This window comes from Rattus norvegicus, chromosome 6, assembly GCF_021556685.1.
Source record: "Rattus norvegicus strain SHRSP/BbbUtx chromosome 6, alternate assembly SHRSP_T2T, whole genome shotgun sequence".
In the NCBI taxonomy this organism is placed as follows: domain Eukaryota; kingdom Metazoa; phylum Chordata; class Mammalia; order Rodentia; family Muridae; genus Rattus; species Rattus norvegicus.
Genome location: NC_141539.1, coordinates 69,374,751 through 69,396,931, shown reverse-complemented (window position 1 = coordinate 69,396,931; position 22,181 = coordinate 69,374,751). Strand labels below are relative to the sequence as shown.

General features: G+C 37.8%; 1 non-coding gene across 1 annotated transcript; it reads right to left on the bottom strand.

Annotated features, from left to right (window-relative positions):
- Positions 1-21,230: 21,230 nt before the first annotated feature.
- On the bottom strand, positions 21,231-21,434 carry LOC120093317 (small nucleolar RNA SNORA73 family). Its single transcript, XR_015623558.1, has one exon. It is a non-coding gene; the product is annotated as a small nucleolar RNA SNORA73 family (small nucleolar RNA).
- Between the last annotated feature and the right edge of the window lie 747 nt (positions 21,435-22,181).

The following is a 22,181-nucleotide window of genomic DNA, read 5'->3' as shown; positions in this document are numbered from 1 at the left end:
ACTTGCAGCAGAAAAGTTGGTCTTACCTGTGGTCCCAAGGCTCAAGTTTGCTCGCGGGGTGCTCCCCTCGAGTTCTCCACGCGGCAGCAACCAGGAAGATCTGCGCCGCCATTTCCAGGAGCTTCAGTGCACCAGGGTTCCAGATGGTGTTTGGTGTTTTCCTCTGGTGTCCGAGATGTGTGTGCAGAGTCCAGTCTCTTCTGGTTTCCCAGGCGTGTCTGCCTCTCTGAAGGTTTAGCTCTCCCTCCCACGGGATTTGGGTGCAGAGAACTGTTTATCCGGTCTGTTTCCTTCAGGTTCTGGTGGTGTCTCAGGCACAGCGGTCCTCCTGCTCCTGGGCCCTCCTCCACGGGAACCCAGAGGCCTTATACAGTTCCCTCTTGGGCCAGGGATGTGGGCAAGGTTTGGCAGTGTTGGTGGTCTCTTCCGCTCTGCAGCCTCAGGAGTGCCCACCTGACCAGGCGGTGAGGTCTCTCTCTCACGGGGTCTGGGAGCAGAGAGCTGCTGCGGGCCGGGATCTGCGGGTCGGTATTGCTGATTCTTGAGGTAGATATATTCTAAGGTTGTTGAGCAAATGCCACACTGATTTCCATAATGGTAGTATAAGTTTGTACTCCTGCTACCAATGAATTAGTGTTCCCCTTTGTTTACATTCACACCAGCACAAACTGTCAGTTGTTTTGTCAAACACGACCATTCTGATTGGTGTATAAGGACGCTGAACATTTTTTTTTTTATTTCTCAGCCATTTTTATGTTGCCTTTGACATCTCTCGACTTAGTACTCATCCTATTTTTCAAAAATGTATTATTAATTTTCTTAATGTTTCATTGTTTTTTGAGTATCTATATAACATAGATACTATCCCTCTACCAGATGTATAATTGATAAAGATCTCTTCTCATACTGTAGGTGGCTGTTTTGCCTAAACGATACTGTCTATTTTTTCATACAGAAACTTTTGAATTTGATGAAGTCCCATTTAGGAACTATTGTTCTTAGTGTCTAGGCTACTATGGATCTGTCATAGAGTCTTTTCTTATTTAATTTTATTTTTCTTGATATTTTATGTATTTACATTTTAAATGTTATCCCCTTCTCCCCTCTCCCTTACCCTTTACCCCCTTTCACTGCTTCTATGAGGATGCTCCCACTCCCACCCATCCACTCCAACCTCAACACCTTGGCATTACCCTAGATTGGGTAAACCATGACAGGACCAAGACATTTTCTTCCTATTGATGCTGGACAATGCCATCCTCTGCTACATATGTGGCTGGAGTCATAGGTTCTTCCATGTGTATTCATTGGTTGGTGGTTTAGACCCAGGGACCTCTAGAAGGGTTGAAATCTGGTTGATATTGTTCTTTTTATGGAGTTGCAAATGCCTTCAGCTCCTTCAGTCTCTTCTCTAACTCCTCCATTGAAGTCCCCTTCTTCAGTCCAATGGTTAGCTGCAACCATCCTCATCTGTGTCAGTAGGGCTCTAGCAGAGCCTCTCAGGAGACACCCATATCTGACTCCAGTCAATAAGAACTTCTTGGCATCAGTAATAGTGACTGGGCTTGGTTTCTGCAAATGGAATGGATCCACAGATGGGGTAGTCTCTGGAGGACCTTTTCTTCAGGCCCTCCTCCATTCTTTGTCCCTGTATATCCTCCTGTGAGTATTTTCTTCTCCCTTCTAAGAAGGAATGAAACATCCACATTTTAGTCTCCCTTCTTCTTGGGCTTTATGTGATTTCTGAACTTTTTTCTTAAGAATTCCAAGCTTTTGGGCTAATATACATTTATCAGTTAGTACATACAATGTGTGTTCTTTTGCGACTGGGTTACCACACTCAGGATGCTATTTTCTAGCTCCATCCATTGCCAAAGAATTTCATGTAGTCATTGTTTTTAATAGCTGAGTAGTATTCCACTGTGTAAATGTACCATATTTTCTGGATCCAATCTTCTGTTGAAGGACATCTGAGCTATTTCTAGCTTCTGGCTATAAGAAATAAGGCTGCTATGGACATAGTGGAGCATGTGTCCTTGTTATATGTTGGAGCATCTTTTGGGTGTATAGCCAGAAGTGGTATAGTTGGGTCCTCAGGTAGTACTATGTCCAATTTGAAGTTTTGTCATAGGGATGTTTCCCTTGCTTGATTAGAGTCACACCAAAGTACTTTATATTATTTGTGGATATTGTGAAAAGATTTCTTCATTTCTTTCTCAACCTGTTTATCCTTTGAGTAGAGGAAGGCGACTGATTTGTTTGAGTTAATTTTATATCCAGCTACTTTGCTGAAGCTGTTTATCAGCTGTAGAAGTTCTCAGGTGGAATTTTTGGGGTCACTTTCTATTTCCTGATTTTAGTGGTATTTCTTTAAGTTTCTCTCCATTTATTTTGATGTTGGCTATTGGTGTGCTATATATTGCTTTTACTATGTTTAGGTATGGGCCTTGATTCCTGATGTTTTCAAGACTTTTACAATAAAGGGGTATTGGATTTTGTCAAATTCTTTCTCAGAATCTAATGAAATGAAATAAGAATGTGTTTTATCCCTGGAATAAAGCCTACTTGATCATGGTGAGTGATCATTTTGATATGTTCTTGGATTCATTTTTGTGAGAACTTTATTGGGTATTTTTGCATTGATATTCATGAGGGAATTTGGTCTGAAATTCTCTTTATATGTAGGTTCTTTGTGTGGTTTAGGTATAAGTATAATTGTGGCTTCAAAGAATGAATTGGGTGGTGTTCCTTCTGTTTTTATTTTGTGGAATAGTTTGAAGAGTATTGTTATTAGGTCTTCTTTGAAGATCTGATAGAATTTTCACTAAACCCATCTGGCGCTGGGCTTTTTTGGTTGGGAGACTTTCAATGTCTGCTTCTATTTCTTTAGGGATTATGGGACTGTTTGGATAATTTATGTTAGCCTGATTTAAATTTGGTACCTGGTATCTGTCTAGAAAATTGTCCATTTCCTCCAATTTTTCTAGTTTTTTTTCTTGAATAAAGGCTTTTGTAGTAGGATCTAATGATTTTTTTTGTATTTCTTCAGATTCTGTTGTTAAATCTCCCTTTTCATTTCTGATTTTGTTAATTTGGATACACTATCTGTGCCCTCTGGTTAGTCAGGCTAAAGGTTTATCTATCTTCTTGATTTTTTTCAAAGAACCAGCTCCTGGTTTTGTCGATTCTTTGTATAGTCCCTTTTCGTTCTACTTGGTTGATTTCAGCCCTGAGTTTGATTATTTCCTGCCTTCTACTCTGCTTTGGTGTATTTGCTTATATTTTAGAGCTTTTAGATAGGCTATCAAGTTGCTAATGTATTTTCTTTCCTGTTTCATTTTGGAGGCACCCAGAGCTATGAGTTTTCCTCTTGACACTGCTTTTATTGTGTCCCAAGTTTGGGTATGTTGTGTATTCATTTTCATTCAATTCTAAAAAGTCTTCTATTTCTTTCTTTATTTCTGCCTTGACCAATTTATAATTGAATAGAACATTGTACAGCATATATATATATATATATATATATATATATGTGGTTTTTTTATTTTTCTTTTTTAAACAAACAAAAACCACAGATGAGAGCATTATCCTGAAAACTTTTTATGTTTTTTTCTTAAAATTACATTTCTAAAAACGAATAACATTGTTTCTTAATCAAGAAAATTTTATTTGACAAGTTAGTGTGTCAAGTCTTACTGATTAAAGAACTCTGGGAGAAAAATGTATCATCGCTTTTAATGTTCTTTCCTAGAACTGGCAAACAGCAATGAAAACTTGTCACCTTCAGGGACTAGGGTAGTACAGCTTTTGTCCTGACAGTTGTTTCTCAGCAGCTATTCTTAAAACCAGTCACAGATTCTCAGTGATCAACTGGCTCTTTCTTTCATATATGTTCAAGTCATATCTTGGAGAATGAAAACATCTTAAACATCTTAAAGTCAAGATCAATTATTCACTAGAAGTTTGTAAATAGACACATTAGCATAGGTTTGTATAGTTTGTATAAGTCTGTTTCTATATATAGCTTTATAACCAAAATGAAGGAGGTAGTGGAGGAGAAAGAAGTCTTTTCTTAGCCCATAAACTTTTGCTGAATCTGAATGTATTAAAAACAAGTATACTGAGTGGGAAGTGAAGCTCACTTGGTTTTGATTCTTAGCATTTCATAAGCCAGTCATGGTGTTTCATGTAAGTCGTTGAGATTTGGAGGCTACAGACAAGAAGTCTACATTCATCCTCAATTAGGGCAGCTTAAGTTACAAAACACACACACACACACACACACACATACACACACACACACACACACATCCCTATACACATATGTACAAAACATTCTACAAATAATTCTAAATTAGAATTTACAACTAAAGATATAAATCTAAAGAAAGTTGGATGATTCTAAAAATAAGTATAACTACAGTGTTCTATGAGAAGAAATGATTTTCAAGAATTATTTTAGTAATAAAAAAGATATGACTCACATAAATGTCAGCTCAAAAGAAAATGTTTGCATCTAAATCAAGAATTGAGAAACAATTGTATCACAGGTCCAGTATCACAGGTTGTGGTGTCAATAAAGTTTTGCTGGAGAACAAGATACTAATTACTTCTATACTATCTATAGTTGCCTTCTTATGCTGCCATTGAAATACTATGTGCTTTACACTTTACTGAAAATATGATATGAAAAACTCTTTGACTTGTTACAGAAAATATTGACAAACTGCAGAAATTATCTTCTCTCTACTCCCGAATTTGTAATGTCAGGAAGATCTTAGTTATACCTAGAAAATTTACAGGAATATATTATCATAAATCTATAGTGATGTGTTTAGCTCATTTTAATACTATTTTAAAAATATCCAATATTTGCAACATTGAATTTTAGTATTTTAATTTGAAAAACAAATCTACTTTCTTTCTTAATGCTTAACTTGGTATTGGGGATTGTATTGCCTTATCAACCAGTGATTTATATTAGAAAAATAATGTGAATTAATAGAAATTATAAATTTACACTTTAAAATTCAAATATTGTAATATATTTATCTGCCTATGTAGACATTTTCTGAATGAAATATAAATCATAGTCAAAATATGCTATTAAATGTCATAATATTAGTCCCATTATGATATTTTCTAGAAACAATGATTTTGCATTTAGAAGGCATTGAAAACATGTTCTTAGTTAGGTGTCAGTCTAAGTGGGATCATCAGCCAGAGAGACTAAGAGCTACCCTATAGCTCAGACTGTTTTCTTTCTGTCTACTGAAACAGAAAAGCACCACTAAATGCAATGACTACTGGCAATTGGAAGCAGAAGCAGAAAAATATGTACAAATTTATGTACCAGGGAAGAAGTGAATTTCAATCTCAAGTTAAATTCAGCTAAAATGCATCAATACCAGGACACTGTGGAAATCTTCTACATGATTCTGTTATTTATGCATTACTGTCAGGAAAAAAGAAACAAAGAAAGGCATATTTCAGTGTTTGAAATCTCTATATTAACTAAATTGTTTATGTATAGTCATTTTTCAAACGTTGTGAAATCATCTGAAGTATTAAGAACAAAATGTCCTATTTTGTTCCTCTAGAAACCCAGACACCAAAGTCAACTGCAGTCCTTAGGTGAAGCTGACTTAAAGGTCTGCTTCCTAGTGTGGATGCTTTGCATTCTTATCCCAGTGGTGTAGTAACCTGCCTCTCATATCTGTCTCTCACTGTGACAGCCTTTATTTGTGATGGGCATTTGTGGAGTAACTCTAAACATTGGCCAGAGAACAGGATAAAGCTACCAGGATCATGTGATGATGAAATGGAAGTTGTCTACATTAAAAGATTAAATTCTTACTGTAAAGGGCATATACTCGTAGTTATGATGGATTAGTGTGGAAAGATCACCCCCTTCTCTTTACAGAGGCTTGATCAAACAATAAGAGACATGAGAGGAAAAGCACAAAACTAGCAAAGAGGTCCAAGATCTTGAAGAATTCCTGGAAGAGCTGTTTAGACCTGCTTTTTTTGTTTGTTTGTTTGTTTGTTTGGTTGGTTGATTGGTTTTTTTTTTTTTTTTTTTTTTGTATTTATAATTGCTGGCCTCTGGAGAGGTAAAAAAAATGTTGACCTTCAGGCTCCTAAGCATGAGAGAGAACAGAAAGACACTGTGAAAGCAGGTCAAACTTCTCATTACAGTATTAGTTGCATTGGGGGGAAAAACAGAAAGAGAGACAGAGACAAAGAGACAGACCAATAGAATGAATAAATATCTCAGGGAGTTTACTAGAATACATAATCCAAACATCAATTTTAGCAGCTCTCTTTTTAAAAATTACTTTAATTTTTTTTACAGTGTAGTGATTGCCTCCTTCCCTGTTTACCTTCCTAGAGTCCCTTATCCCATTCCTCCAACCTCCCCACTGCCACCAACCACCCTTATCTCCATCTCCAAGAGAATGTTCTACCAAGTTGGTGGCTCAGTGGCTGAGAGATCTCAGGGGTCCAAGTTAATTGAGACTGTTGGTCTTCCTATGGGATTGCCCTCTTCCTCAGCTTCATCCAGCCTTTCCCTAATCAACCACAGGAGTGCCCAACTTGAGTCCAACAGTTGGATGTAAGTATCAGCATCTGTGTCAGTCAGCTGTTTATTGGGTTCCTCAGAGGACAACCATGCAAGGCTACTGTTTCTCAGTACACCATATAATTAGTAGCAATGTTCAGCCTTGGAACTGCCCTTTGAGATGGATCCTAAGTTGGGCCAGTTACTGGTTTTCCTTTCCCTGAGTCTTTTCTCCATTTTGCCTCTGCAGTTCTTTTAGACAGGAACGATTCTGGGTCAGAATTTTTGACTGTGGGATGGCAGCCCATACCCATCCACTTGATTCCTTGTCTTTCTATGGGAGGTGGACTCTATGAGTCCCCTTTGCTTTTGTTGGGCACTTCATCTACAGTCTTTCCCTTTGATTGCTGAGAGCCTCACACTTCCTAGGTCTCTGGTACTTTCTAGAGGGTGCCCTCACCTCCTACTGCCCAAGGTTGCATATTTCCATTCATTTTGTTATACTAACTATACCACTCTTGGGCATATTCCCCAAAGATGCTCCAGCGTACCATAGGGGTATGGGCTCCACTATGTTCACAGCAGCCTAATAGTCTGAGGCATTCCACAAAGGAAGAATGGATATTAAAAATGTGATTCATTTACACAGCGGAATACTATTTAGCTATTAAGAATGAGAACATCATTAATTTTGCATGTAAATGGATGGAACTAGAAAAAATCATCCTGAGTGAGTTAACTCAGATCCAAAATGACAAGCATGGTATATACTCATTAAGTGGATATTAGCCTAAAAATTGTAGAATACCTAGGATACAATCCATTTTTAGCAGCTCTTTTGTAGTAGCATGTAGATCTCTTTCACACATATCCATCAAGCTTGCTGATAACAATAAAATCTTCAGTACAGAATAAAATGGTTACACATGGTCCTGATGGTCATTTAGTTAAAGTTATAATGAATACCAAAAGGTATTACCAAAATAAAGAAAGGATAACATATATAAAAACGAAAGCAATAATAGAAGCAAAGACATAGGAAATCTAGATTCCATGTTTATCAAATTCAGATTTCTCAGTAACCATAAGAAATAAGCCCAAGAACATAGATGACAAGAATTCTATTAGAGAAATTCAAGTGAAAATGACAATTTTTAAAATTATAAAAGCTCTAGTCATAAACTCAACATATCAATATATTTCTGTCTACCCTATTTCATTATAATAAAAAATACATCAGAAGAAGATTTTATTTATTTTCCTTATTATGTCTGCAATATCTGATACTTAATTATGCCTAACAAATAGTAGATTTTTCTAAAACATTTAAGAAAAAACTTAACAACTTGCCAATAGGCAGAGCAAAATTCTGTCTAGAGGTATAAGAACCATCAAGAAGGTGAAAAGGAAAAAATAAAAAGAAACAGCAGAAAATTGCATTGGTAAAAGAGTAGCAAAAGTCAAAGATAGAAAGGAGCCCCAAGACTCCGGCAAACTTCACCATAGCTCTCTCAGATGCAATTTCTTCTCCACCAGTCACTCAGCCGTTTCAAGGATACTAAGACTTCAAGTTATATATAAGAAACCGTGGGCAGGGTCACCTGTGGGAATATACCTTGCTGAACAATTTTGAGCTACCCCACCCAAAGACTGACTTGCAAAGTTGTTTGTAAACTCCATAAGAGACAGTTCTGCCCGAGAAACCAAAGCTTTCACCATCAGACTGTTCACTCCTTTCACTGAGCTCCTCTTTTCAATGGGATGGGATTACAAAAAAATTCCTGTCTGGGAAGATTTTAATCTCACAAGGCAGCAGTCATTGCTATACTAAAACACTGTACTTTCAGAAATAATTATGCAAAATTGTGTTGCTAAAAAGTAAAAAAAGAAGGTAGGAATGAAAGAAGAAGTAAGTAGCCCAAAGAGTTCACAGGTGATGACTTCAGAGCCTTCTGCTTCAGCTCTTTTAAGTACTAAAACTTATGTTAAAATAAACAGTAGGACTTCAAAAAAAAAAAGTCTGGAGAGAGATGGCTCAGCAGTTAAGAGCACTGACTGCTCTTCCAGAGGTCCTGAGTTTAATTCCCAGCAAACCCCTGGTGGCTCACAACCATCAGTAATAGGATCTGATTCCTCTTCTGGTGTGTCTGAAGGCAGCTACCGTGTAGTCAAATATATAAAATAGATACATCTTTATTTCAAAAAGGATTTTACAAGGCAGAGCAGGAGGAAATCGTGAAAGGTAAATAAAAGGTCACCAAAGTCAAATATCCACAATGAGCTTTTCTTAATCTTTGTAATACATAGACTTCCCCCTACCCATCTTCCTTCTGCAGCTTAGAACTTTCCTCATTGAAATGCAGAGACATTCTTCCCTGAGATCACTCACTACCTGAGCCTGCTCCTTGGCTTCTTGACTTTATCAAATCAAAGTTATTTTTGTTTATATGAGGCTAGTACAAGTCATCGCTTTAGCTAATTCAGAACAAAGGAGTCAGGAAGACTAGGTACGACCAAATAACAAATGCAAGGCAGTGGAAATTAGGAAAGTTGGAAACCATAAAAAGAACGAGCCATTCCTCGAAAGATATCATAATCACCAAATGCGAGACACTCCTCATCCGGTTGCCTTGGGTAAACGCTAAGTACACCACAATCTGAGTCAGGTACTCAAGCCACACAGAGGCAACTTAGAGTCTTTTTGCAAACACTCTTTGCAAAATGAGCAATACTCTTTACAAAAACACCGGGTGAGTACACATTCTTGTGAAATCAGTTTGTTTGTATGGTACAGAAATCATATTGGAAAACTCCATTTTAAGTTAGTATACTTTCCAATTCCAAGCAAGTAGGAAACTTAAAGGCTTCTGAAAATAATACTGCTGTTTCAGGGTCAACTGTTTTCTTTAGTTTACTGGAATTATATATCGTTCAAGTTTTATAAGTACCACTGTCCTAATTGCAGAAAAGTAAATGGTTCTCTTCATTGAGAACTGACAGGTAAGAAAGTGAATGTTTGTGACTTGAAGGACTGTAAATAACTGTCAAAATTATGCAAAAAATGTATATGTGTATATGTATATGTGTCATACACAGAAATAGACATATAGTAAAGTGGAAATGATTCTCTAAGGGCCATTAGCTATTTATTTTATTCCTTTAAAGCAGTGCCTTGCAATTCAATAACACACTGTGAAACTAGGTAAGGGGGATGTTTTTGTCACTCAGTGTGTCACCGTGTAATTTTACCTATCATTATTTCAGCTGAAGGTGCCATTTAGGAGTTCATTAGTGATTAATAGAACCCTCTATTGCTCAAAGATTATCTTAGATATTTAAAGAAAGCATTTAGTTTGGATTGATGGCTTTTTCTCTCCTCACAATGACTCTAAAACAAACAAACTAAAAAGTTAAGGGGTCTTTGTTTGAGAAGAGCTTGTTCCTTATAAGTTTCCCACCAAATTGCAAGCAGAAATGATAGTAAGGCCTAGTTCTCTCTCCCTGCTAGCTTTATTCCTCTATCAAATGAGAACCACACTGGCAAGGCTGGACTAGAGAACTCCTACCTCTTTCTGCTGCATTGTGGGAACTCTGTGCCCTGGCCATTGTTCTCAGGTGCTAAAAGAAGAGAAGGAAAATGCATAATTCTTTCAGGGGGCATTAAAGTAGCCCATTTTGGCCATTTTTATGACACTCCCCACTAGACACTGATCATTTTGTGAGGTTGGCATTCAGATTGTGTTGGTTGGCTTTTGATAGCTTCTGCCAACTTCCTTTGAGCATGTGATTAATCAGTACAATAAAAGTGGGACACTCTAAAATGCAGGACTGATGCTCGCAAAGGATCTTAAAACTTTCATTCCTTTATCAGTCATTCAAGACAGCTTTAGTGGCTTGTTACCGAAATATATTTTAGGAAATCTCCCATCTAATCAGTGGGCTGCCGTCCCTGGGGAGAGATGTATCTTCTGATTTTTATAAAGTTTCTCCTTTTACAAATGAGGATGCACTGTTTTCTTTTTAGTAATATTGTCAGATACCTTTTGATAGTAATCTAGTAGTGGCTGAGAAATCTTAAGCCAAATTATCTTTAAAAGCCTCTTGGTAATGAAATCTGAATTAAGTTGGACAAGATTCTTCTATATGCCTCTGCAGTTGGGGGATTTGGGGAAATGCTTATTAAAATGTAGGAGGTCTTCAATTTTGTTTTTATTAATTTACTCATTTAACTCAGCTCAGTGTGCAAGGGACTGCAAATTTAAAAAAGCCAGTATTTAAATTAGCCACAATTTAGTTATAGAAAAATATCTATAGATGTGCGGAAAGTGTCTTAGAACAATACTGTTTAAGACTGAGTTCAGGGGGCAGAATTAATGCAACACAGAAATGTAACTATTCAGCCCCTGAAGCATCATTTTCAGCAGACACCTTAGCAAAAATCATGGCTCAGGGTTAGAGACTCTAAATGAAGAAGTAGCAAGTGCAGGCCAGCAGATGCCAAATACAATAATCGTCGACACAGAACAGAGAATACAGATCAACCATGTTCTCAGTCATAAACATGGAAGGTTATGATATAATTATGTCATTCCAAAGAATTTGGAAAAATTTGAACACAAAACTCCAAATTCTTAAAATTGGTTTCTGTTCCTTTATCTGAGGAGTCTAGACATTTCTCTTTATTTATTCTAATAAAATATAATTGTGTCACTTCTCCCTTTCTGTCTTCCTTCCTACTCTTCCCACATTTACTCCCCCCCCACTAAATTCACTGCCTCCTCTTCATTAATCATACTTGTTTCACATATATAAACCACTCAACATATGAACATAGCCTGTTTAATTCCTTCAGTGTTGCATTTATAATTTATCACTAGGAAGATGAATTCACTCCTTCTCAGCAGTTGTTAATTTCCTGTATATTTTAATCTAAGGATGAGATCTATGAGGTTTCTCCCATTCCGAGGTGTCAACTGGTATCTTCCTGTTCAAGTCTTGTCAAGGAAGTCATAGTGTAGCTTCATGGGTGTAGCTTCCTTGTCATATAATGTCACAAGACATTATCTTGCAACACATTTCTTGGTCCTCTGGCTTTTCGGATCTTCTCATACCACCTTCTGGGATGCTGTCTGAGCCATGGGTACTGGAGTTGTGTGGTAGATATCAGTTGGGACTAGGTACCCTATAGTAACTTGTCCTCTCTATTTTCACTTGTAGATTTCTGTAATGATATCAGCTCCTGAAAAGAGGGTTTCTTTGATAAGGGATGAGAATTACACTCAGATGTCTCAGCTCATACCCTTTGTTTTTTCTTGCATGGCCCTCCCCTTTGAGAGGTTTTTAATGGCACATTTTTCACCATCTGATCTAATGTAATAAGGCAGAAAGAGAACCACTCTGAGTTTCCATTCCTAATGAAACCTCTCAGAGGTGAAGTGCATTCACGAAGAAACAAAGGGTGTGAGCTGCGATATAAGGACTTATGGATAGCTGTTATTCAGGGAGAGCATGTGAGTATGCATCTCTTTAAAAAATATTATTATGGGTGTCTTCATTCTCATGTTTGCCTATAACAAGGGATGATTAAATTGGAAGAATTTTTTAATGTTCATATAATTTCTTTCTACATTTCTCAGAGTCTCCTCTAATAAGAAATTAAAAATAAAAATAAAAAAGAATGGCTGAATTCCAATATGTGTACTGTAAACTATCTGGGGAGATCGGCAGAACTCTGGCCTAGACAGAGACACCCATGAATTGTGCTTTCCAAAGAGGAGGGGGAATCAGTCTTCTCAGACCACTGCTGCTCCGGATCAGCTAGATACTATGCAGAGGAGTCAGAACTGGGCAAGATGCTGGGTCTCTTCTGTGGCGGGCAGGAGCAGCAGTTAGGAGCCAAGACCTCCATAGGCTCGAGCAGCTTCCAGCTGTAAAAGCTTTGGGAGAGAGCTCTCCTCTCCAAAAGTGTTACAGTTCTTATATGGCACGTGCTCCCAGACAATACTTGATGACATAATTCTTGAGCCTTTATTCCTTGTGGGCAGGGTCTTATATACAGATGTTTCTATTGGCTTGATCTGAACTGTTAAGGATGCCTTATCTGCATGTGGAGGAGCTTAGGGTGCTGAATCCACTCGACTTTACCAAGTTTCCCGGCACAGTCCACTTGTCCTATAGCTGAAAATGATGGTCCTTATTTGCAGTACCTTAATAGAAGCATTGGGTTTGGGGAAAGAAATGTTTGGGATCTCTTTTACAAAAAGATCTTAATTCATCATTTTTCATTTAAGGGAAAGGGTGAGCTAAACATGGTCACCTGTGCCTGTAATTTTAGGAAGTAGGGAGTAGGAAGACAGAAACGGGAGGATTGCTAGGAGTTCAAGGCCAGTCTGGGTAACATAGTAAGTTTGGAATCAGCCTGGGATATAGAGTAAGACACTTTCTCAGTAACAGAATGAAAAGAGAGAAAGGAAAAGTGAAAATATGGCAGATTTTGCTGACTTTAGTATCTTGAGCCCCTGCTCAAAAGTTCTCTATTTTCTTGATATTTGGTAGAAGGAATAATTGCAAATATTATATAAGCCTAGAATTTCAAGAATGCAGATAAATAAAAAATATGGGCAGAAGTCTGGGGAGATGGCTGTACTGGTAAAATAGTGCCTGCATAAGTGTGACAAGTGGAGTTCATTTATGGGAGCCCCAAATAAAAGCAGCACAGGTATGGAGGCCCACTTGGAATCCAAAAACTCCAGAGGGATGCAGAAAGTCCTCAGAACAGACTTACCTGACTATTCAACATGATGAGTTCCTTATTCAGCAAGAAATGAGGAAGACATCTGACATTAATCTCAGACTGCCAAATTCATTTGTGCCCCCCAACACATGTGAAGACATAGAAGTAAATATGACACGTATGTTATCTCTACTTACATGTCTATATATTTAAATAAGCATGAATATTATCTCTACTTACATGTCTATATAGTTAAATAAGCATGCACATGCCTCATTGTCCTCTGCTTGGCGATGAATGTAGAGGAAGATGTCCTTACTGACATATTTCTTCCTTGTACACTACACTCAGTTATTACATAAAGAATCATTAGCTTCTGTGCCTGTGGTATTTGTAGGAAGTATGGAACTATCAGACATTCAAAAAATATAAGCAAAGTTGTTACAGGACACGCACACACACACACACACACGCACGCACACACACACACACACGCACGCACGCACGCACGCACACACACACACACACACACACACACACACACATGCAGAGAGGCATGGAGAAACCACACCTTAGCAAAGGCTGACCTTTGAAACACACTCATCACTCTGAACAGAATTGAGTAAATTGTTACATTTATAAACAATGTTTGCTAAAATTATAGAGAAAACATCTACTACTATTATCAGCTCTGTGGCTGTGGAGTCCATTTTCTAAAACTATATAAGACAGCTGAAAATACAGTAGAAGAAATGTGTCCAGGGAAGGAAGGAAAGCATGGAGGAATTGAATGGAGATGATAAAGATCACTCATACTGTTTTATTGAAATAATTAAATATGAGGTACAACAGAGAGTGGCAAATAGTAATTGAATTGGCACTTGAGCGCGTTAGTTACCTTATCTGCTCACCATAATTCAAAACTCCCCACAGTGCTTTCTCTCAATCCACATCACATTAATTGTTCGTTGCCTCCACCATCTTGCTCAGGAGCAAAGTAGTTAATATGTGAGTAAACACTGAGCTCTCCTAACAATGCTTAGTGTGAAAATGTGGAATCATTCTCAACTATTAAAACTATATTTCTGAATATCAACTGAGTTTTCTCTCTAGCCACATAGCAGTGGGCAAGGAATACTCAACTTGCTGTGACAAGCCTGATGGAGAAATATAGTTCACTAGAGACTGCTTTGGATAACAGCACAGACCATAAATGTTAGAGAAATTATAGACAGTAACATACTAGTTGACTCTTTTGTACAAGGTCAAATTTCAATCTATGTCTCCATGACTTCTTTGCTGTCTGGGTATGATGGCCTTGTGCTATAATTTGGTGTCCAACCTTTGCTAGCTTGCCCAAAAACCCCACTGTGAAATTGTCTATACTCAGCTAACTAAATAAAAATCATATTAGCCCAAGAAGTATTCTTAGAACAAAAAGCAATCATATCAAGACACAATTTATTTCTGAGTTCTTTACAATGTTTCTGAGTATTTAAAGATGACATCAAATATGATGTATTACTTTTAGCATTATTTTGATAAAAATCTAACTCCCCCACCCTTGAAGTAAAAATGTGATCCTGAATTGCCTTATTTGATCACCTCTATTTATCAAATTAGTAGATTGTTATCTAAATCTGCATTCTTACTTCGTTGGGATGGGCATGGCAGCACTTTCACAGTCTTCAAAGAAAGCAAAACTATAAATGTTACACAAAAGGAAAAACTAACTATGTGATTTAACTAATGGAACAGCACTGTAAACGGTAGCAAGACAGGAAAAATCCTTCCATTACTGTAAAATAAAACAATTTAAGGTGGGTAAAATATATTGCATCCTACAAATGAGAAAGAAAAGTGTTGTAAGAAAAATCTGAAATTCCAGTGCAAAAAAAATCAGCTTAGTGGAAATTGAAAATGCATGAAATAAAACTAATTCAAGCAGGATATTAATCTTGTGTAAAAAAAAAGATAAAAGCCTGTTAAAGCCTGATTGTAAAATATTAATGTGCTAAACCATCATAAAACTTTACACATGCCCTTTAGCAGTGGTATTGTTAATGATGATAAAAACTTATTTGCAAATTCTTCTTTTATAAAGTCTAGATACTGAAAATCTAAAAATTGAAGATTAATGTAGTATCTACTGCATGTAACAGACAGAAAATTGTGGGGTGTAAGGTGACTGCTTTCTTGAGATATAATTGTGGTGCGGGTGGAGGGCCTAGGGGAGTCTCTGCAATGCCACGGGGTGATTTGGGTCTGCCCCCTAGTAATATGGATATGTTCTTGGTTGCTCTGTCTCCCTGTGATTTCTCATGTGTAGAGCATCTTAGTAACTACATTTACATTGGCTCACTGAATAACTATGAAAACTTATTTCTCAACTTTTCATTTCCTCAGAAGCTCTGCATAATGAAAATAAAGAGGGAATATATCAAGCCTCTTCTATCTTCTGCACTATTAGGCTACCAATTCTGAGTTTTAGATGATAGACACATTCAAAGGGCATGATAACTCATGAAACATTTTATATAACTGTAAGAAGTAAAAATATTATAGCAAGAAATAGCAAAAAAAGATGATTACAAATCACTTTGGCTGTGTTTAAATTTTCATTTTGAGGCTTTGAAACCTGATGTCGGTTAGTGTAGTTCATCATCATCATCATCATCATCATCATCATTCTGTTGCTGTTGGTGGTGGTTGAGACAGGTTCTCGTTCTTTATCCCTGGCTGGCCTGGAACTCACTATATAGTTCACGATATTCTTAACCTCAGGTAGATTTGTTTGTCTTTGCTGTCTGACTGCTTAGATTAAAGACATACAACAGAGAAATGGATACAGAAAATGTGTTTCATTTATGCAATGCTACTCCAGCTATTAAAAAATGACTTTGTGAAATTCATAGGCAAATGGATGGAACTAGAAAATATCATCCTGAGTGAGGTAATCCAATAACAGAAAAACAACAAAACAAACAAACAAACAAACAAACAAACAAAAAAACCACACATGGTATTCACTTACTGATAAGTGGATATTAGCCCAAAAGCTCGAATTACCCAATGATACAATCCACAAACCACATTAAGCTCAAGAAGAAGGACAACCAAGATGCAGATGCTTCAGTCCTTCTTAGAGGGAGGAACAAAATGTTAATAGGGGGAAATACAGAGACAAAGTTTGGAGCAGAGACTGAAAGAAAAGACCATACAGATCCTGCCCAACCCGGGGATCCAGCTCATACACATACAGCCACCAAACCCAGAAAATATTGCTAATGTCACAAAGTGCATGCTGATAGGAGCCTGAAATAGCTATCTCTTGAGAGGCTCTGCCAAAGCATGACAAATACAGAGGCAGATGCTCACAGCCAACTGTTGAACCAAGAACAGGGTCTCCATTGGAGGAGTTAGAGAAAGGATTGAAGTAGCTGAATGGGTTTGAAATCCCATAAAAACAACAATACCAGCCAAAAGAGCTCCCAGGAGCTAAACCACCATCCAAAGAGTACACATGGACAGACCCATGGCTCCAGCTACATATGTCGCAGAGGATGGCCTTGTTGGGCACCAATGAGAGGAGTAGCCCTTGGTCCTGCCAAGACTCCAACCACCAGTGTAAGGGAATGTCAGTGTGTAGAGGCGGGAAGGGGTGGGTGGATGGGTAGGGAAACACCCTCATAGAAGAAGGGGGAGGGGAACATGGGAGAGGGGACTTATGGACAGAAATCTGGGAAAGGAAATAACATTTGAAATGTAAGTATAAAAAATTACCACCCCCTAAAACATGCACCACCACATTCAGCATCTTTGAAGAATTTTTAAACGTATGTGGCTCGTGTTTTCAACATAATTTCAGAATTCTATTTCGTGGTATATCGTTGTCTAATTTACTTTATTTTGTAGGTATCAATGTTTTACTTGAATATATGTATGTGTACTATGTGCATGCCTGGAACCTTTGGAGGTCCAAAGAAAGTGTCAGATCTATTATAACTGGAGTTATAGATGGTTGTGAGCCTTTTTGTTGGTATTTAGAAATTAAATTCAGTTCCCCTGCAAGAGCAGTAAGTGCTCTTAATCACTAAACCATCTCTCTGGCCCTGCATATCATTTTTTTTAGGTGTAGGTCTAATTGGAAATAGGCCATTGACTATACTCTTTGTTACTGACTTCATAAACCCCTCCTTTAAATCTGTGACAAAGTGCTTTAGCATGGATTCATGGTTGCTAAGCATGAATGAAAGACTGAGTGCAATCTCATGTATATCTCTATTGTCAACATGATGGTTACACATGAAATGATCATTCTCAGACTCCTTGCTATGCACATTTATCTACTATTTCCTTTGATTTTATTTAACCTTTTCCACAGTTATCTTTGATTCCTCTTTTATCTACTTTAATGTCATCAGCCTGCCAGTCTGAGAAACATAATGAGGAACAAAGGTAACAGTGTGCTCTCATCCTTGCCTTCCCATTCTTCATTGTTGCCCTAGCAGTTTTTGTACTTGAAGATCCAGAGAAACCTTATGAAGCTCAGAGAACCTAGAATCTAGGAATAAAACACATAGGTGAAGATGGGATGCATAGAGTGGAGATTTCTGAGAACAAAGTTGAGGTAGTATTAGTTACTTTCTCATTGCAAGAACAGACATGACAATAGGTCATGGAAGACGGAAAAGTTTGTTTTGAGTCTCAGTTGGAGGAGGAAGAATTCACAGTGACTGGAAGGCATGGAGGTGTTTATGGTATCAGGGACAAGTGACAGGGACTGCTCATATTCTTGGCAGACCAGGAAGCACAGAAAGGTGAATGCTTGTGTTCAGGTCACTTTTTCTTTTGTTGCATCTTATTCAATTCAGTACCTCAAACACATGTGTCAGATCATTCACATATATGGTAGGTCTTTTCACTTCAGTTAAACTTCTCTGGAATCTTCTTTAAATGCACACCCACAGTTGTGCTTAACAGGTAAATCCAAATCTAATCATATTGATAATGAACATGAATTAAGACAGGTGCACAACTGGAAGTGGTGTACTGAACCAGCTTCTATTTCAACAGATGCTTGCCTTAGAATATGAAGATGGCCCTATTACCCCTGGGGAAAAAATACAGAAATCAGTATGGTAGCACTTTAAACACCTACAACAAAGTGCAGACAGAGCTCAAAACAAATATTTTATGACACTGGATTCACTTGAGTTTTGTGTTCTTATTTATATTATAGCAACTTGTAATTGATATGTCTGCTATTTTATGTTTAAAAAAATCTAGTTTGTGGGTACATCATATTAACCAATACCATACTCTGTAACTTGTTTAATTAGAGGTAAGCCTCAATAAACCACGGTTTGCATCATCAAGCTTTAGACATGATCCTGTTATCATGTCATCCTGAATGCTGTTTGAATTAAAACATCAATAAATGTAAGCCTTTTTAATGTGATAAGATGCTTCTAAATAGGATCAGAAAGTATCTTGTATATGAAATATTAAGTTTAACAGACAAAACAAATGGTGAGGTCCATTCATTTATTCTTTATATTTAAACTTTCAAACATACTAGTTTAGGGAATAAACACAGACATTAACCCTGGCTTTCCATTTGATAGCATAGGTTTAATGTAAGTGCTCTTTTACCAGATTTATGATTTCAGAAGCAGTAAGATTAGAGTACTCTGATTGTGGCCCCAAATCTCTTCTTTATATTGGGTTGCTGTAAGGAAGGCATGAGGGGCAGCTCTGATAGTGCAGGTTCAGTTTAGAGCAGAGTTTTGAAAACTGAAGACCACTTGGCACTGAAATTGTGAACCATCCTATGGGAACCCCTAATGCTTCACTGGATAGGGGTCCCCAAAACAGGGACATGTACCTCCATAGAACAATATATAGCTTGTTTTCAAAATATTTCCAAATTGATAACTCAATACATCCAGTGAAGTTGTACAAAACACACAATAACTGTCCTTGAGTTTCTACTTCTGTGAGAAAACAATAATTATTCTTGCTTGTCTAAGTCATAGGATCTCTTTGAAGCTTATGTGAGATATGTGTCTAAGTATTTCATAAATTGCTAAGCTCCATGAAGATATCAAATATTATTGTGAAAACTGACATCCCGAAGTATCTTTTATTTTAGACAGTATTAATATAATAATGAAGTCAAATGCCAAACATTCTCTGAAGCAATATTTTATTGTGTTTTGATAAAGTAAGCTTTTTGGGAGATCTTTCATGAAAGTTTTGCTATTGTGTATAGACCATAAGAATCAAAAAATTAAGTTTGTATTTTTCTTTATATTGATGAGATGGAACCCATGTTATCCACTGAAGAAAAACAGATTTCTTTTCCATCAAGCAGTATATTTCACAGGTTTAAAAAGTGTTTATTTTTTTCTCCATCTTTATTAACTTGGGTATTTCTTATTTACATTTCGATTGTTATTCCCTTTCCCGGTTTCGAGGCCAACATCCCCTAACCCCTCCCCCTGCCCTTCTATATGGGTGTTCCCTTCCCCATCCTCCCCCCATTACCACCCTCCCTCCAACAATCATGTTCAAGAGGCCTTATTTGTGATCACCAGAAGCTGGAAACAACCCAGATATCCCATGACAGAAGAATGGATACAGGAATGTGTATTCATTTGCACAATGGAATACTACTTAGCTATTAAGAACAAGGACATCCTGAGTTTTGCAGGCAAATGGATAGAACTAGAAAATATCATCCTGAGTGAGTAAACTCAGTCCCAAAAGGACATGCATGGTATGTTCTCACTAATAAGTGGATATTAGCCCCCCCCAAAAAAATAGTACAGAATACCCAAGATACAGTTCACAGAACTCAAAAAGATCAACAAGCTAAAGGGCTCAAGTGAGGACACCTCAGTCCCACTTGTGAAGGAGAAGAAAGCTACCACAAGGTGGGAGGGAAGCAGGGACAGGGGAGGGAAAGGGGGTGGGAGTGGAGGAAGAGGAGAACATGATCTGGTATTAGGTGGGGGAGAAGGACTGAAGCCCTGAGGGCCAGTAGAAAAAATGGAAGGAGGTGACTTTCTGGAGGAAGGTGGTTGGGAGGACCCCCTAGAATGTACTAGAGACCTGGGAAGTGAGATACTCTCAAGACTCAAAGTTTGGGATCCTAGATGAAATGCCATACAGTGGGGAGAGAGAACTTGTTGAGCTCACCTACAGTGAAAGACAGGGCATCAAGTGAGGGATGGGGTTGCTATGCCACAGTCAAAACTCTGACCCATAATTCTTCCTGTCTGAAAGAACTACAGGGGTGGAAATGGAGAGGAGTCTGAGGAAAAGAAAGTTCAGCAACAGGTCCAAAGTGGGATCCAGTTCAAGGGGAGGCCCAAGACCTGACACCATTATTGAGGCTATGGGGCCCTCCAAAAGACTCAACAAGCAGCTGAGTCAGATATAGATATGTGCACCCAACCAATGAAGAGAAGCGGCTGACCCCCCTGGTTGAATTAGGGAAAAGCTGAAGGAAGCTGAGGGTGGAGGGCAACCCTGTAGGAGGACCAGCAGTCTCAATTAACCTGGACCCCCAAGATCTCTCAGACACTGGATCACCAACCAAGCAGCATACATCAACTGAGATGAGGCCCCCAACACATATACAGCAGAGGACTCCTGGGTCTATGTTCAGTCAGAGAAGATACACCTAACCCTCAAGAGACTGGAGGCCACAGGGAGTAGATAGATCTGGTGGGAAAAGGGGAGGACTTCCCCGTGGAGATGGGGGGGCATATATAGGATGTGGAACAGCCCAGGGTGGGCTGGGAGGGGAATAAAATCTGGAGTGGAAAAATAAATAAAATAAAATCAATCAATCAAAAAAAAAGTGTTTATGACCAGGAGTCCTACTATATAGGTCATTTCTAAGATTTCTTTTCTTTTCTTTTCTTTCTTTTTTTTCCACATGGTTTGTCTTCTCAGTCATCATCTACAGGACTCTGAGAAGTCATATGTATATGGAGACGCAAAGTTGAAGCCCAGCTTCATCGCCAACATTGTGGAAAGGGACTTTATATCACCCGGTAATACCCTATGCTCCCATATGCCACTAGGACAGAACCCAGGGAGAGTGACCTCTCAGGGTGTCCATGTTGGAGCTAAGATTTTAATACACATGTATAAAATGTAAAAAATACAATTAAAATATTCTTTTCATAACATTTGTATTATTTATGCGTATTTTCAAGAGTTTCATTAAATTATTTTCTGAGTTTCCCTAACCTGGCAATTGGTTAAAGAATTAAGTTGTTAAATAAGATACATTGAGGCTAATGTGAATGACTAGATTTCCCAAGGTAAGAAAGAGAAGATAGACAGGAAGGTTTTAAATTTCAATTGCTGATAAACTCTCAGAAGGAAACACAAGGGCAGTTGTTACAAACTTCTTTTGGGGTAATGGGTACCTACTGTAAAGTCTCAGAAATGGAACGATACCAAAGAACATGTCAGTCACACATCTTTTTGATAAGAAGTTCTCACTTGCCAAAAAAGCTAACCAGTGCCCTACCAGTGAACCAATAAGCAAAAGAAAATAGAAAATATTACAAACACAGTAAGGAATAATATTTTTTAAAATTCATATTTATGCCCCTTATTGTGCACTTCACAACCAAACTTCTTCATTATGTGAATTACATTGAATGAGATATATGTTATTCTAGAGAACATCAACTCTGGATTTATCACAACTTGGACATGTATTCCTTATTTAAAGAATAATGGAAGCATCCCAGTGCTTAACTCATTCAGAGTCTCACCATGACTTAACACTGCTGTTGCCTTTCCCTTCTTTGTTCTGTTGTTCTCTGTAACATCCTGTTGTCTGACTCCTTGTTTGTCCTT